Raw genomic sequence first — 14,992 nt, forward strand, 5'->3', positions numbered from 1 at the left:
GGGTGGGGTGGAACGAGCAGCTGTCTACCCTTAGCAGGAGGGCTCCTGATTACATACCTCTCCTGCTGCTGCTGCTGCTGGCTGTCCAGCAGCAGACTGAAGGTGGCTGCTGCTGTGCACAGGTATATAAAGGCTCAGAGCCTATTATGACACGCGCAGCCAGCGTTCCATTGCCACATTCCATCTACTGCAGGCAGGATACCTGGCTGGCTGAATGTCGCTGAGAAGCTCACAGAGACCGCCATAAGCAACAGTTTAACAGAATGCCACAGACTAATCAACCAAACTTTTTGGGTTGGGTTCTCTTTTATAGTCTGCAGGCATTAAATGAAAGAAGTCAGTGTTCCAGCAGAAGGAGACAACGTTTCAGAAAAGGCATTGTAGCAAACCAAAAAAGAAATTTTAAGCGCAGCAGAGTAACCAGCGCACATACCTGTTAGCTCAGGTGAGTTTAAAAGGCTGCTGTTGATAACAAGGGCATTTGCTAAATAGATGGTGTGTGTGCAACAATATACTGAAAGGTCAATTATATTGTGCAGCTTATCTCACCACCTGTAGTTATTTAGGTGAAAGCTCCAAAATGCTTGCCTAATATGTCTGTTTATCCAAAAGGAAGTAAAAAGGGAGAGCTAGAAAGATAGCATTGCATCACATTACATGGCAATGCAATGCACAGTTGCTGAAGTTGAACCAAAATGAGCTTGTAATCTGGCTTCTGCAACTTTGAACATGAAAAATCCAATGAGGAGAAGAAAAGCAAAGCCAAAGAGTCCATCCCCAAATCCGACAAACAAGCAAAATGAACAAAAAACATTGAATTCAATTCTTTCTGATTTTAGAAACTGCATTAAAGAAGGGGTGCACCGGTCCTGGAGATACTGCAATACCAGGTCAATGCGTGGAGTGGACAGAGCAAGCTCTTTTTCCATCTCCCTGTTCTAAAAATCCATTTAATATATGGTCCCCAGATAGGGGACGTATCAGATATTAAACTGATAAGAACAGATACTACACTTGATCTTAGCCAAAAGGCCGAGAAGCGATAACCAGAATTGGTTTCAAACTACGGAGCCACCCAAGGATCCTGAAAAGTCCATTTGTGGAGATGAGCTCCTGGACTCCCGTTAAGAAGACATGTTGTCAACCTCTAGATCCCTTACATGCCTGCACTTTTCGGCTTGCTGCTGCTGCAATCCACGCGTTTTAGATCTGCATAACTCCACCTCTTTAAACACAGCACCTTCACCCCCTGCTGTTCCCACCCGCCTCAACACCGTTGGAAGGGAGGAGAACCAATTAAGGCGTGGGGTGGGGTGGAACGAGCAGCTGTCTACCCTTAGCAGGAGGGCTCCTGATTACATACCTCTCCTGCTGCTGCTGCTGCTGGCTGTCCAGCAGCAGACTGAAGGTGGCTGCTGCTGTGCACAGGTATATAAAGGCTCAGAGCCTATTATGACACGCGCAGCCAGCGTTCCATTGCCACATTCCATCTACTGCAGGCAGGATACCTGGCTGGCTGAATGTCGCTGAGAAGCTCACAGAGACCGCCATAAGCAACAGTTTAACAGAATGCCACAGACTAATCAACCAAACTTTTTGGGTTGGGTTCTCTTTTATAGTCTGCAGGCATTAAATGAAAGAAGTCAGTGTTCCAGCAGAAGGAGACAACGTTTCAGAAAAGGCATTGTAGCAAACCAAAAAAGAAATTTTAAGCGCAGCAGAGTAACCAGCGCACATACCTGTTAGCTCAGGTGAGTTTAAAAGGCTGCTGTTGATAACAAGGGCATTTGCTAAATAGATGGTGTGTGTGCAACAATATACTGAAAGGTCAATTATATTGTGCAGCTTATCTCACCACCTGTAGTTATTTAGGTGAAAGCTCCAAAATGCTTGCCTAATATGTCTGTTTATCCAAAAGGAAGTAAAAAGGGAGAGCTAGAAAGATAGCATTGCATCACATTACATGGCAATGCAATGCACAGTTGCTGAAGTTGAACCAAAATGAGCTTGTAATCTGGCTTCTGCAACTTTGAACATGAAAAATCCAATGAGGAGAAGAAAAGCAAAGCCAAAGAGTCCATCCCCAAATCCGACAAACAAGCAAAATGAACAAAAAACATTGAATTCAATTCTTTCTGATTTTAGAAACTGCATTAAAGAAGGGGTGCACCGGTCCTGGAGATACTGCAATACCAGGTCAATGCGTGGAGTGGACAGAGCAAGCTCTTTTTCCATCTCCCTGTTCTAAAAATCCATTTAATATATGGTCCCCAGATAGGGGACGTATCAGATATTAAACTGATAAGAACAGATACTACACTTGATCTTAGCCAAAAGGCCGAGAAGCGATAACCAGAATTGGTTTCAAACTACGGAGCCACCCAAGGATCCTGAAAAGTCCATTTGTGGAGATGAGCTCCTGGACTCCCGTTAAGAAGACATGTTGTCAACCTCTAGATCCCTTACATGCCTGCACTTTTCGGCTTGCTGCTGCTGCAATCCACGCGTTTTAGATCTGCATAACTCCACCTCTTTAAACACAGCACCTTCACCCCCTGCTGTTCCCACCCGCCTCAACACCGTTGGAAGGGAGGAGAACCAATTAAGGCGGGGGGTGGGGTGGAACGAGCAGCTGTCTACCCTTAGCAGGAGGGCTCCTGATTACATACCTCTCCTGCTGCTGCTGCTGCTGGCTGTCCAGCAGCAGACTGAAGGTGGCTGCTGCTGTGCACAGGTATATAAAGGCTCAGAGCCTATTATGACACGCGCAGCCAGCGTTCCATTGCCACATTCCATCTACTGCAGGCAGGATACCTGGCTGGCTGAATGTCGCTGAGAAGCTCACAGAGACCGCCATAAGCAACAGTTTAACAGAATGCCACAGACTAATCAACCAAACTTTTTGGGTTGGGTTCTCTTTTATAGTCTGCAGGCATTAAATGAAAGAAGTCAGTGTTCCAGCAGAAGGAGACAACGTTTCAGAAAAGGCATTGTAGCAAACCAAAAAAGAAATTTTAAGCGCAGCAGAGTAACCAGCGCACATACCTGTTAGCTCAGGTGAGTTTAAAAGGCTGCTGTTGATAACAAGGGCATTTGCTAAATAGATGGTGTGTGTGCAACAATATACTGAAAGGTCAATTATATTGTGCAGCTTATCTCACCACCTGTAGTTATTTAGGTGAAAGCTCCAAAATGCTTGCCTAATATGTCTGTTTATCCAAAAGGAAGTAAAAAGGGAGAGCTAGAAAGATAGCATTGCATCACATTACATGGCAATGCAATGCACAGTTGCTGAAGTTGAACCAAAATGAGCTTGAAATCTGGCTTCTGCAACTTTGAACATGAAAAATCCAATGAGGAGAAGAAAAGCAAAGCCAAAGAGTCCATCCCCAAATCCGACAAACAAGCAAAATGAACAAAAAACATTGAATTCAATTCTTTCTGATTTTAGAAACTGCATTAAAGAAGGGGTGCACCGGTCCTGGAGATACTGCAATACCAGGTCAATGCGTGGAGTGGACAGAGCAAGCTCTTTTTCCATCTCCCTGTTCTAAAAATCCATTTAATATATGGTCCCCAGATAGGGGACGTATCAGATATTAAACTGATAAGAACAGATACTACACTTGATCTTAGCCAAAAGGCCGAGAAGCGATAACCAGAATTGGTTTCAAACTACGGAGCCACCCAAGGATCCTGAAAAGTCCATTTGTGGAGATGAGCTCCTGGACTCCCGTTAAGAAGACATGTTGTCAACCTCTAGATCCCTTACATGCCTGCACTTTTCGGCTTGCTGCTGCTGCAATCCACGCGTTTTAGATCTGCATAACTCCACCTCTTTAAACACAGCACCTTCACCCCCTGCTGTTCCCACCCGCCTCAACACCGTTGGAAGGGAGGAGAACCAATTAAGGCGGGGGGTGGGGTGGAACGAGCAGCTGTCTACCCTTAGCAGGAGGGCTCCTGATTACATACCTCTCCTGCTGCTGCTGCTGGCTGTCCAGCAGCAGACTGAAGGTGGCTGCTGCTGTGCACAGGTATATAAAGGCTCAGAGCCTATTATGACACGCGCAGCCAGCGTTCCATTGCCACATTCCATCTACTGCAGGCAGGATACCTGGCTGGCTGAATGTCGCTGAGAAGCTCACAGAGACCGCCATAAGCAACAGTTTAACAGAATGCCACAGACTAATCAACCAAACTTTTTGGGTTGGGTTCTCTTTTATAGTCTGCAGGCATTAAATGAAAGAAGTCAGTGTTCCAGCAGAAGGAGACAACGTTTCAGAAAAGGCATTGTAGCAAACCAAAAAAGAAATTTTAAGCGCAGCAGAGTAACCAGCGCACATACCTGTTAGCTCAGGTGAGTTTAAAAGGCTGCTGTTGATAACAAGGGCATTTGCTAAATAGATGGTGTGTGTGCAACAATATACTGAAAGGTCAATTATATTGTGCAGCTTATCTCACCACCTGTAGTTATTTAGGTGAAAGCTCCAAAATGCTTGCCTAATATGTCTGTTTATCCAAAAGGAAGTAAAAAGGGAGAGCTAGAAAGATAGCATTGCATCACATTACATGGCAATGCAATGCACAGTTGCTGAAGTTGAACCAAAATGAGCTTGTAATCTGGCTTCTGCAACTTTGAACATGAAAAATCCAATGAGGAGAAGAAAAGCAAAGCCAAAGAGTCCATCCCCAAATCCGACAAACAAGCAAAATGAACAAAAAACATTGAATTCAATTCTTTCTGATTTTAGAAACTGCATTAAAGAAGGGGTGCACCGGTCCTGGAGATACTGCAATACCAGGTCAATGCGTGGAGTGGACAGAGCAAGCTCTTTTTCCATCTCCCTGTTCTAAAAATCCATTTAATATATGGTCCCCAGATAGGGGACGTATCAGATATTAAACTGATAAGAACAGATACTACACTTGATCTTAGCCAAAAGGCCGAGAAGCGATAACCAGAATTGGTTTCAAACTACGGAGCCACCCAAGGATCCTGAAAAGTCCATTTGTGGAGATGAGCTCCTGGACTCCCGTTAAGAAGACATGTTGTCAACCTCTAGATCCCTTACATGCCTGCACTTTTCGGCTTGCTGCTGCTGCAATCCACGCGTTTTAGATCTGCATAACTCCACCTCTTTAAACACAGCACCTTCACCCCCTGCTGTTCCCACCCGCCTCAACACCGTTGGAAGGGAGGAGAACCAATTAAGGCGGGGGGTGGGGTGGAACGAGCAGCTGTCTACCCTTAGCAGGAGGGCTCCTGATTACATACCTCTCCTGCTGCTGCTGCTGCTGGCTGTCCAGCAGCAGACTGAAGGTGGCTGCTGCTGTGCACAGGTATATAAAGGCTCAGAGCCTATTATGACACGCGCAGCCAGCGTTCCATTGCCACATTCCATCTACTGCAGGCAGGATACCTGGCTGGCTGAATGTCGCTGAGAAGCTCACAGAGACCGCCATAAGCAACAGTTTAACAGAATGCCACAGACTAATCAACCAAACTTTTTGGGTTGGGTTCTCTTTTATAGTCTGCAGGCATTAAATGAAAGAAGTCAGTGTTCCAGCAGAAGGAGACAACGTTTCAGAAAAGGCATTGTAGCAAACCAAAAAAGAAATTTTAAGCGCAGCAGAGTAACCAGCGCACATACCTGTTAGCTCAGGTGAGTTTAAAAGGCTGCTGTTGATAACAAGGGCATTTGCTAAATAGATGGTGTGTGTGCAACAATATACTGAAAGGTCAATTATATTGTGCAGCTTATCTCACCACCTGTAGTTATTTAGGTGAAAGCTCCAAAATGCTTGCCTAATATGTCTGTTTATCCAAAAGGAAGTAAAAAGGGAGAGCTAGAAAGATAGCATTGCATCACATTACATGGCAATGCAATGCACAGTTGCTGAAGTTGAACCAAAATGAGCTTGTAATCTGGCTTCTGCAACTTTGAACATGAAAAATCCAATGAGGAGAAGAAAAGCAAAGCCAAAGAGTCCATCCCCAAATCCGACAAACAAGCAAAATGAACAAAAAACATTGAATTCAATTCTTTCTGATTTTAGAAACTGCATTAAAGAAGGGGTGCACCGGTCCTGGAGATACTGCAATACCAGGTCAATGCGTGGAGTGGACAGAGCAAGCTCTTTTTCCATCTCCCTGTTCTAAAAATCCATTTAATATATGGTCCCCAGATAGGGGACGTATCAGATATTAAACTGATAAGAACAGATACTACACTTGATCTTAGCCAAAAGGCCGAGAAGCGATAACCAGAATTGGTTTCAAACTACGGAGCCACCCAAGGATCCTGAAAAGTCCATTTGTGGAGATGAGCTCCTGGACTCCCGTTAAGAAGACATGTTGTCAACCTCTAGATCCCTTACATGCCTGCACTTTTCGGCTTGCTGCTGCTGCAATCCACGCGTTTTAGATCTGCATAACTCCACCTCTTTAAACACAGCACCTTCACCCCCTGCTGTTCCCACCCGCCTCAACACCGTTGGAAGGGAGGAGAACCAATTAAGGCGGGGGGTGGGGTGGAACGAGCAGCTGTCTACCCTTAGCAGGAGGGCTCCTGATTACATACCTCTCCTGCTGCTGCTGCTGCTGGCTGTCCAGCAGCAGACTGAAGGTGGCTGCTGCTGTGCACAGGTATATAAAGGCTCAGAGCCTATTATGACACGCGCAGCCAGCGTTCCATTGCCACATTTCATCTACTGCAGGCAGGATACCTGGCTGGCTGAATGTCGCTGAGAAGCTCACAGAGACCGCCATAAGCAACAGTTTAACAGAATGCCACAGACTAATCAACCAAACTTTTTGGGTTGGGTTCTCTTTTATAGTCTGCAGGCATTAAATGAAAGAAGTCAGTGTTCCAGCAGAAGGAGACAACGTTTCAGAAAAGGCATTGTAGCAAACCAAAAAAGAAATTTTAAGCGCAGCAGAGTAACCAGCGCACATACCTGTTAGCTCAGGTGAGTTTAAAAGGCTGCTGTTGATAACAAGGGCATTTGCTAAATAGATGGTGTGTGTGCAACAATATACTGAAAGGTCAATTATATTGTGCAGCTTATCTCACCACCTGTAGTTATTTAGGTGAAAGCTCCAAAATGCTTGCCTAATATGTCTGTTTATCCAAAAGGAAGTAAAAAGGGAGAGCTAGAAAGATAGCATTGCATCACATTACATGGCAATGCAATGCACAGTTGCTGAAGTTGAACCAAAATGAGCTTGTAATCTGGCTTCTGCAACTTTGAACATGAAAAATCCAATGAGGAGAAGAAAAGCAAAGCCAAAGAGTCCATCCCCAAATCCGACAAACAAGCAAAATGAACAAAAAACATTGAATTCAATTCTTTCTGATTTTAGAAACTGCATTAAAGAAGGGGTGCACCGGTCCTGGAGATACTGCAATACCAGGTCAATGCGTGGAGTGGACAGAGCAAGCTCTTTTTCCATCTCCCTGTTCTAAAAATCCATTTAATATATGGTCCCCAGATAGGGGACGTATCAGATATTAAACTGATAAGAACAGATACTACACTTGATCTTAGCCAAAAGGCCGAGAAGCGATAACCAGAATTGGTTTCAAACTACGGAGCCACCCAAGGATCCTGAAAAGTCCATTTGTGGAGATGAGCTCCTGGACTCCCGTTAAGAAGACATGTTGTCAACCTCTAGATCCCTTACATGCCTGCACTTTTCGGCTTGCTGCTGCTGCAATCCACGCGTTTTAGATCTGCATAACTCCACCTCTTTAAACACAGCACCTTCACCCCCTGCTGTTCCCACCCGCCTCAACACCGTTGGAAGGGAGGAGAACCAATTAAGGCGGGGGGTGGGGTGGAACGAGCAGCTGTCTACCCTTAGCAGGAGGGCTCCTGATTACATACCTCTCCTGCTGCTGCTGCTGCTGGCTGTCCAGCAGCAGACTGAAGGTGGCTGCTGCTGTGCACAGGTATATAAAGGCTCAGAGCCTATTATGACACGCGCAGCCAGCGTTCCATTGCCACATTCCATCTACTGCAGGCAGGATACCTGGCTGGCTGAATGTCGCTGAGAAGCTCACAGAGACCGCCATAAGCAACAGTTTAACAGAATGCCACAGACTAATCAACCAAACTTTTTGGGTTGGGTTCTCTTTTATAGTCTGCAGGCATTAAATGAAAGAAGTCAGTGTTCCAGCAGAAGGAGACAACGTTTCAGAAAAGGCATTGTAGCAAACCAAAAAAGAAATTTTAAGCGCAGCAGAGTAACCAGCGCACATACCTGTTAGCTCAGATGAGTTTAAAAGGCTGCTGTTGATAACAAGGGCATTTGCTAAATAGATGGTGTGTGTGCAACAATATACTGAAAGGTCAATTATATTGTGCAGCTTATCTCACCACCTGTAGTTATTTAGGTGAAAGCTCCAAAATGCTTGCCTAATATGTCTGTTTATCCAAAAGGAAGTAAAAGGGAGAGCTAGAAAGATAGCATTGCATCACATTACATGGCAATGCAATGCACAGTTGCTGAAGTTGAACCAAAATGAGCTTGTAATCTGGCTTCTGCAACTTTGAACATGAAAAATCCAATGAGGAGAAGAAAAGCAAAGCCAAAGAGTCCATCCCCAAATCCGACAAACAAGCAAAATGAACAAAAAACATTGAATTCAATTCTTTCTGATTTTAGAAACTGCATTAAAGAAGGGGTGCACCGGTCCTGGAGATACTGCAATACCAGGTCAATGCGTGGAGTGGACAGAGCAAGCTCTTTTTCCATCTCCCTGTTCTAAAAATCCATTTAATATATGGTCCCCAGATAGGGGACGTATCAGATATTAAACTGATAAGAACAGATACTACACTTGATCTTAGCCAAAAGGCCGAGAAGCGATAACCAGAATTGGTTTCAAACTACGGAGCCACCCAAGGATCCTGAAAAGTCCATTTGTGGAGATGAGCTCCTGGACTCCCGTTAAGAAGACATGTTGTCAACCTCTAGATCCCTTACATGCCTGCACTTTTCGGCTTGCTGCTGCTGCAATCCACGCGTTTTAGATCTGCATAACTCCACCTCTTTAAACACAGCACCTTCACCCCCTGCTGTTCCCACCCGCCTCAACACCGTTGGAAGGGAGGAGAACCAATTAAGGCGGGGGGTGGGGTGGAACGAGCAGCTGTCTACCCTTAGCAGGAGGGCTCCTGATTACATACCTCTCCTGCTGCTGCTGCTGCTGGCTGTCCAGCAGCAGACTGAAGGTGGCTGCTGCTGTGCACAGGTATATAAAGGCTCAGAGCCTATTATGACACGCGCAGCCAGCGTTCCATTGCCACATTCCATCTACTGCAGGCAGGATACCTGGCTGGCTGAATGTCGCTGAGAAGCTCACAGAGACCGCCATAAGCAACAGTTTAACAGAATGCCACAGACTAATCAACCAAACTTTTTGGGTTGGGTTCTCTTTTATAGTCTACAGGCATTAAATGAAAGAAGTCAGTGTTCCAGCAGAAGGAGACAACGTTTCAGAAAAGGCATTGTAGCAAACCAAAAAAGAAATTTTAAGCGCAGCAGAGTAACCAGCGCACATACCTGTTAGCTCAGGTGAGTTTAAAAGGCTGCTGTTGATAACAAGGGCATTTGCTAAATAGATGGTGTGTGTGCAACAATATACTGAAAGGTCAATTATATTGTGCAGCTTATCTCACCACCTGTAGTTATTTAGGTGAAAGCTCCAAAATGCTTGCCTAATATGTCTGTTTATCCAAAAGGAAGTAAAAAGGGAGAGCTAGAAAGATAGCATTGCATCACATTACATGGCAATGCAATGCACAGTTGCTGAAGTTGAACCAAAATGAGCTTGTAATCTGGCTTCTGCAACTTTGAACATGAAAAATCCAATGAGGAGAAGAAAAGCAAAGCCAAAGAGTCCATCCCCAAATCCGACAAACAAGCAAAATGAACAAAAAACATTGAATTCAATTCTTTCTGATTTTAGAAACTGCATTAAAGAAGGGGTGCACCGGTCCTGGAGATACTGCAATACCAGGTCAATGCGTGGAGTGGACAGAGCAAGCTCTTTTTCCATCTCCCTGTTCTAAAAATCCATTTAATATATGGTCCCCAGATAGGGGACGTATCAGATATTAAACTGATAAGAACAGATACTACACTTGATCTTAGCCAAAAGGCCGAGAAGCGATAACCAGAATTGGTTTCAAACTACGGAGCCACCCAAGGATCCTGAAAAGTCCATTTGTGGAGATGAGCTCCTGGACTCCCGTTAAGAAGACATGTTGTCAACCTCTAGATCCCTTACATGCCTGCACTTTTCGGCTTGCTGCTGCTGCAATCCACGCGTTTTAGATCTGCATAACTCCACCTCTTTAAACACAGCACCTTCACCCCCTGCTGTTCCCACCCGCCTCAACACCGTTGGAAGGGAGGAGAACCAATTAAGGCGGGGGGTGGGGTGGAACGAGCAGCTGTCTACCCTTAGCAGGAGGGCTCCTGATTACATACCTCTCCTGCTGCTGCTGCTGCTGGCTGTCCAGCAGCAGACTGAAGGTGGCTGCTGCTGTGCACAGGTATATAAAGGCTCAGAGCCTATTATGACACGCGCAGCCAGCGTTCCATTGCCACATTCCATCTACTGCAGGCAGGATACCTGGCTGGCTGAATGTCGCTGAGAAGCTCACAGAGACCGCCATAAGCAACAGTTTAACAGAATGCCACAGACTAATCAACCAAACTTTTTGGGTTGGGTTCTCTTTTATAGTCTACAGGCATTAAATGAAAGAAGTCAGTGTTCCAGCAGAAGGAGACAACGTTTCAGAAAAGGCATTGTAGCAAACCAAAAAAGAAATTTTAAGCGCAGCAGAGTAACCAGCGCACATACCTGTTAGCTCAGGTGAGTTTAAAAGGCTGCTGTTGATAACAAGGGCATTTGCTAAATAGATGGTGTGTGTGCAACAATATACTGAAAGGTCAATTATATTGTGCAGCTTATCTCACCACCTGTAGTTATTTAGGTGAAAGCTCCAAAATGCTTGCCTAATATGTCTGTTTATCCAAAAGGAAGTAAAAAGGGAGAGCTAGAAAGATAGCATTGCATCACATTACATGGCAATGCAATGCACAGTTGCTGAAGTTGAACCAAAATGAGCTTGTAATCTGGCTTCTGCAACTTTGAACATGAAAAATCCAATGAGGAGAAGAAAAGCAAAGCCAAAGAGTCCATCCCCAAATCCGACAAACAAGCAAAATGAACAAAAAACATTGAATTCAATTCTTTCTGATTTTAGAAACTGCATTAAAGAAGGGGTGCACCGGTCCTGGAGATACTGCAATACCAGGTCAATGCGTGGAGTGGACAGAGCAAGCTCTTTTTCCATCTCCCTGTTCTAAAAATCCATTTAATATATGGTCCCCAGATAGGGGACGTATCAGATATTAAACTGATAAGAACAGATACTACACTTGATCTTAGCCAAAAGGCCGAGAAGCGATAACCAGAATTGGTTTCAAACTACGGAGCCACCCAAGGATCCTGAAAAGTCCATTTGTGGAGATGAGCTCCTGGACTCCCGTTAAGAAGACATGTTGTCAACCTCTAGATCCCTTACATGCCTGCACTTTTCGGCTTGCTGCTGCTGCAATCCACGCGTTTTAGATCTGCATAACTCCACCTCTTTAAACACAGCACCTTCACCCCCTGCTGTTCCCACCCGCCTCAACACCGTTGGAAGGGAGGAGAACCAATTAAGGCGGGGGGTGGGGTGGAACGAGCAGCTGTCTACCCTTAGCAGGAGGGCTCCTGATTACATACCTCTCCTGCTGCTGCTGCTGCTGGCTGTCCAGCAGCAGACTGAAGGTGGCTGCTGCTGTGCACAGGTATATAAAGGCTCAGAGCCTATTATGACACGCGCAGCCAGCGTTCCATTGCCACATTCCATCTACTGCAGGCAGGATACCTGGCTGGCTGAATGTCGCTGAGAAGCTCACAGAGACCGCCATAAGCAACAGTTTAACAGAATGCCACAGACTAATCAACCAAACTTTTTGGGTTGGGTTCTCTTTTATAGTCTGCAGGCATTAAATGAAAGAAGTCAGTGTTCCAGCAGAAGGAGACAACGTTTCAGAAAAGGCATTGTAGCAAACCAAAAAAGAAATTTTAAGCGCAGCAGAGTAACCAGCGCACATACCTGTTAGCTCAGGTGAGTTTAAAAGGCTGCTGTTGATAACAAGGGCATTTGCTAAATAGATGGTGTGTGTGCAACAATATACTGAAAGGTCAATTATATTGTGCAGCTTATCTCACCACCTGTAGTTATTTAGGTGAAAGCTCCAAAATGCTTGCCTAATATGTCTGTTTATCCAAAAGGAAGTAAAAAGGGAGAGCTAGAAAGATAGCATTGCATCACATTACATGGCAATGCAATGCACAGTTGCTGAAGTTGAACCAAAATGAGCTTGAAATCTGGCTTCTGCAACTTTGAACATGAAAAATCCAATGAGGAGAAGAAAAGCAAAGCCAAAGAGTCCATCCCCAAATCCGACAAACAAGCAAAATGAACAAAAAACATTGAATTCAATTCTTTCTGATTTTAGAAACTGCATTAAAGAAGGGGTGCACCGGTCCTGGAGATACTGCAATACCAGGTCAATGCGTGGAGTGGACAGAGCAAGCTCTTTTTCCATCTCCCTGTTCTAAAAATCCATTTAATATATGGTCCCCAGATAGGGGACGTATCAGATATTAAACTGATAAGAACAGATACTACACTTGATCTTAGCCAAAAGGCCGAGAAGCGATAACCAGAATTGGTTTCAAACTACGGAGCCACCCAAGGATCCTGAAAAGTCCATTTGTGGAGATGAGCTCCTGGACTCCCGTTAAGAAGACATGTTGTCAACCTCTAGATCCCTTACATGCCTGCACTTTTCGGCTTGCTGCTGCTGCAATCCACGCATTTTAGATCTGCATAACTCCACCTCTTTAAACACAGCACCTTCACCCCCTGCTGTTCCCACCCGCCTCAACACCGTTGGAAGGCAGGAGAACCAATTAAGGCGGGGGGTGGGGTGGAACGAGCAGCTGTCTACCCTTAGCAGGAGGGCTCCTGATTACATACCTCTCCTGCTGCTGCTGCTGCTGGCTGTCCAGCAGCAGACTGAAGGTGGCTGCTGCTGTGCACAGGTATATAAAGGCTCAGAGCCTATTATGACACGCGCAGCCAGCGTTCCATTGCCACATTCCATCTACTGCAGGCAGGATACCTGGCTGGCTGAATGTCGCTGAGAAGCTCACAGAGACCGCCATAAGCAACAGTTTAACAGAATGCCACAGACTAATCAACCAAACTTTTTGGGTTGGGTTCTCTTTTATAGTCTGCAGGCATTAAATGAAAGAAGTCAGTGTTCCAGCAGAAGGAGACAACGTTTCAGAAAAGGCATTGTAGCAAACCAAAAAAGAAATTTTAAGCGCAGCAGAGTAACCAGCGCACATACCTGTTAGCTCAGGTGAGTTTAAAAGGCTGCTGTTGATAACAAGGGCATTTGCTAAATAGATGGTGTGTGTGCAACAATATACTGAAAGGTCAATTATATTGTGCAGCTTATCTCACCACCTGTAGTTATTTAGGTGAAAGCTCCAAAATGCTTGCCTAATATGTCTGTTTATCCAAAAGGAAGTAAAAAGGGAGAGCTAGAAAGATAGCATTGCATCACATTACATGGCAATGCAATGCACAGTTGCTGAAGTTGAACCAAAATGAGCTTGTAATCTGGCTTCTGCAACTTTGAACATGAAAAATCCAATGAGGAGAAGAAAAGCAAAGCCAAAGAGTCCATCCCCAAATCCGACAAACAAGCAAAATGAACAAAAAACATTGAATTCAATTCTTTCTGATTTTAGAAACTGCATTAAAGAAGGGGTGCACCGGTCCTGGAGATACTGCAATACCAGGTCAATGCGTGGAGTGGACAGAGCAAGCTCTTTTTCCATCTCCCTGTTCTAAAAATCCATTTAATATATGGTCCCCAGATAGGGGACGTATCAGATATTAAACTGATAAGAACAGATACTACACTTGATCTTAGCCAAAAGGCCGAGAAGCGATAACCAGAATTGGTTTCAAACTACGGAGCCACCCAAGGATCCTGAAAAGTCCATTTGTGGAGATGAGCTCCTGGACTCCCGTTAAGAAGACATGTTGTCAACCTCTAGATCCCTTACATGCCTGCACTTTTCGGCTTGCTGCTGCTGCAATCCACGCGTTTTAGATCTGCATAACTCCACCTCTTTAAACACAGCACCTTCACCCCCTGCTGTTCCCACCCGCCTCAACACCGCTGGAAGGGAGGAGAACCAATTAAGGCGGGGGGTGGGGTGGAACGAGCAGCTGTCTACCCTTAGCAGGAGGGCTCCTGATTACATACCTCTCCTGCTGCTGCTGCTGCTGGCTGTCCAGCAGCAGACTGAAGGTGGCTGCTGCTGTGCACAGGTATATAAAGGCTCAGAGCCTATTATGACACGCGCAGCCAGCGTTCCATTGCCACATTCCATCTACTGCAGGCAGGATACCTGGCTGGCTGAATGTCGCTGAGAAGCTCACAGAGACCGCCATAAGCAACAGTTTAACAGAATGCCACAGACTAATCAACCAAACTTTTTGGGTTGGGTTCTCTTTTATAGTCTGCAGGCATTAAATGAAAGAAGTCAGTGTTCCAGCAGAAGGAGACAACGTTTCAGAAAAGGCATTGTAGCAAACCAAAAAAGAAATTTTAAGCGCAGCAGAGTAACCAGCGCACATACCTGTTAGCTCAGGTGAGTTTAAAAGGCTGCTGTTGATAACAAGGGCATTTGCTAAATAGATGGTGTGTGTGCAACAATATACTGAAAGGTCAATTATATTGTGCAGCTTATCTCACCACCTGTAGTTATTTAGGTGAAAGCTCCAAAATGCTTGCCTAATATGTCTGTTTATCCAAAAGGAAGTAAAAAGGGAGAGC

At 45.0% G+C, this 14,992-nt stretch overlaps 11 non-coding genes across 11 annotated transcripts; all 11 read right to left on the reverse strand.

The window, feature by feature from the left end:
• Positions 1 to 853: 853 nt before the first annotated feature.
• Positions 854 to 1,044, reverse strand: LOC141204522 (U2 spliceosomal RNA). Its single transcript, XR_012275383.1, has one exon. It is a non-coding gene; the product is annotated as a U2 spliceosomal RNA (small nuclear RNA).
• A 1,115-nt stretch (positions 1,045 to 2,159) lies between these two features.
• On the reverse strand, positions 2,160 to 2,350 carry LOC141204524 (U2 spliceosomal RNA). The gene has a single exon (XR_012275385.1). It is a non-coding gene; the product is annotated as a U2 spliceosomal RNA (small nuclear RNA).
• Positions 2,351 to 3,465: 1,115 nt separating this feature from the next.
• LOC141204525 (U2 spliceosomal RNA) lies at positions 3,466 to 3,656 on the reverse strand. Its single transcript, XR_012275386.1, has one exon. It is a non-coding gene; the product is annotated as a U2 spliceosomal RNA (small nuclear RNA).
• Positions 3,657 to 4,768: 1,112 nt separating this feature from the next.
• On the reverse strand, positions 4,769 to 4,959 carry LOC141204526 (U2 spliceosomal RNA). Its single transcript, XR_012275387.1, has one exon. It is a non-coding gene; the product is annotated as a U2 spliceosomal RNA (small nuclear RNA).
• Positions 4,960 to 6,074: 1,115 nt separating this feature from the next.
• On the reverse strand, positions 6,075 to 6,265 carry LOC141204527 (U2 spliceosomal RNA). The gene has a single exon (XR_012275388.1). It is a non-coding gene; the product is annotated as a U2 spliceosomal RNA (small nuclear RNA).
• A 1,115-nt stretch (positions 6,266 to 7,380) lies between these two features.
• Positions 7,381 to 7,571, reverse strand: LOC141204528 (U2 spliceosomal RNA). Its single transcript, XR_012275389.1, has one exon. It is a non-coding gene; the product is annotated as a U2 spliceosomal RNA (small nuclear RNA).
• Positions 7,572 to 8,685: 1,114 nt separating this feature from the next.
• LOC141204530 (U2 spliceosomal RNA) lies at positions 8,686 to 8,876 on the reverse strand. Its single transcript, XR_012275391.1, has one exon. It is a non-coding gene; the product is annotated as a U2 spliceosomal RNA (small nuclear RNA).
• A 1,115-nt stretch (positions 8,877 to 9,991) lies between these two features.
• Positions 9,992 to 10,182, reverse strand: LOC141204531 (U2 spliceosomal RNA). Its single transcript, XR_012275392.1, has one exon. It is a non-coding gene; the product is annotated as a U2 spliceosomal RNA (small nuclear RNA).
• Positions 10,183 to 11,297: 1,115 nt separating this feature from the next.
• On the reverse strand, positions 11,298 to 11,488 carry LOC141204532 (U2 spliceosomal RNA). The gene has a single exon (XR_012275393.1). It is a non-coding gene; the product is annotated as a U2 spliceosomal RNA (small nuclear RNA).
• Positions 11,489 to 12,603: 1,115 nt separating this feature from the next.
• Positions 12,604 to 12,794, reverse strand: LOC141204533 (U2 spliceosomal RNA). The gene has a single exon (XR_012275394.1). It is a non-coding gene; the product is annotated as a U2 spliceosomal RNA (small nuclear RNA).
• A 1,115-nt stretch (positions 12,795 to 13,909) lies between these two features.
• On the reverse strand, positions 13,910 to 14,100 carry LOC141204534 (U2 spliceosomal RNA). The gene has a single exon (XR_012275395.1). It is a non-coding gene; the product is annotated as a U2 spliceosomal RNA (small nuclear RNA).
• Positions 14,101 to 14,992: the final 892 nt, after the last annotated feature.

Source organism: Phyllobates terribilis, unplaced genomic scaffold, assembly GCF_046119375.1.
Source record: "Phyllobates terribilis strain yellow unplaced genomic scaffold, ASM4611937v1 Scaffold_134__1_contigs__length_4944459, whole genome shotgun sequence".
NCBI lineage: Eukaryota > Metazoa > Chordata > Amphibia > Anura > Dendrobatidae > Phyllobates > Phyllobates terribilis.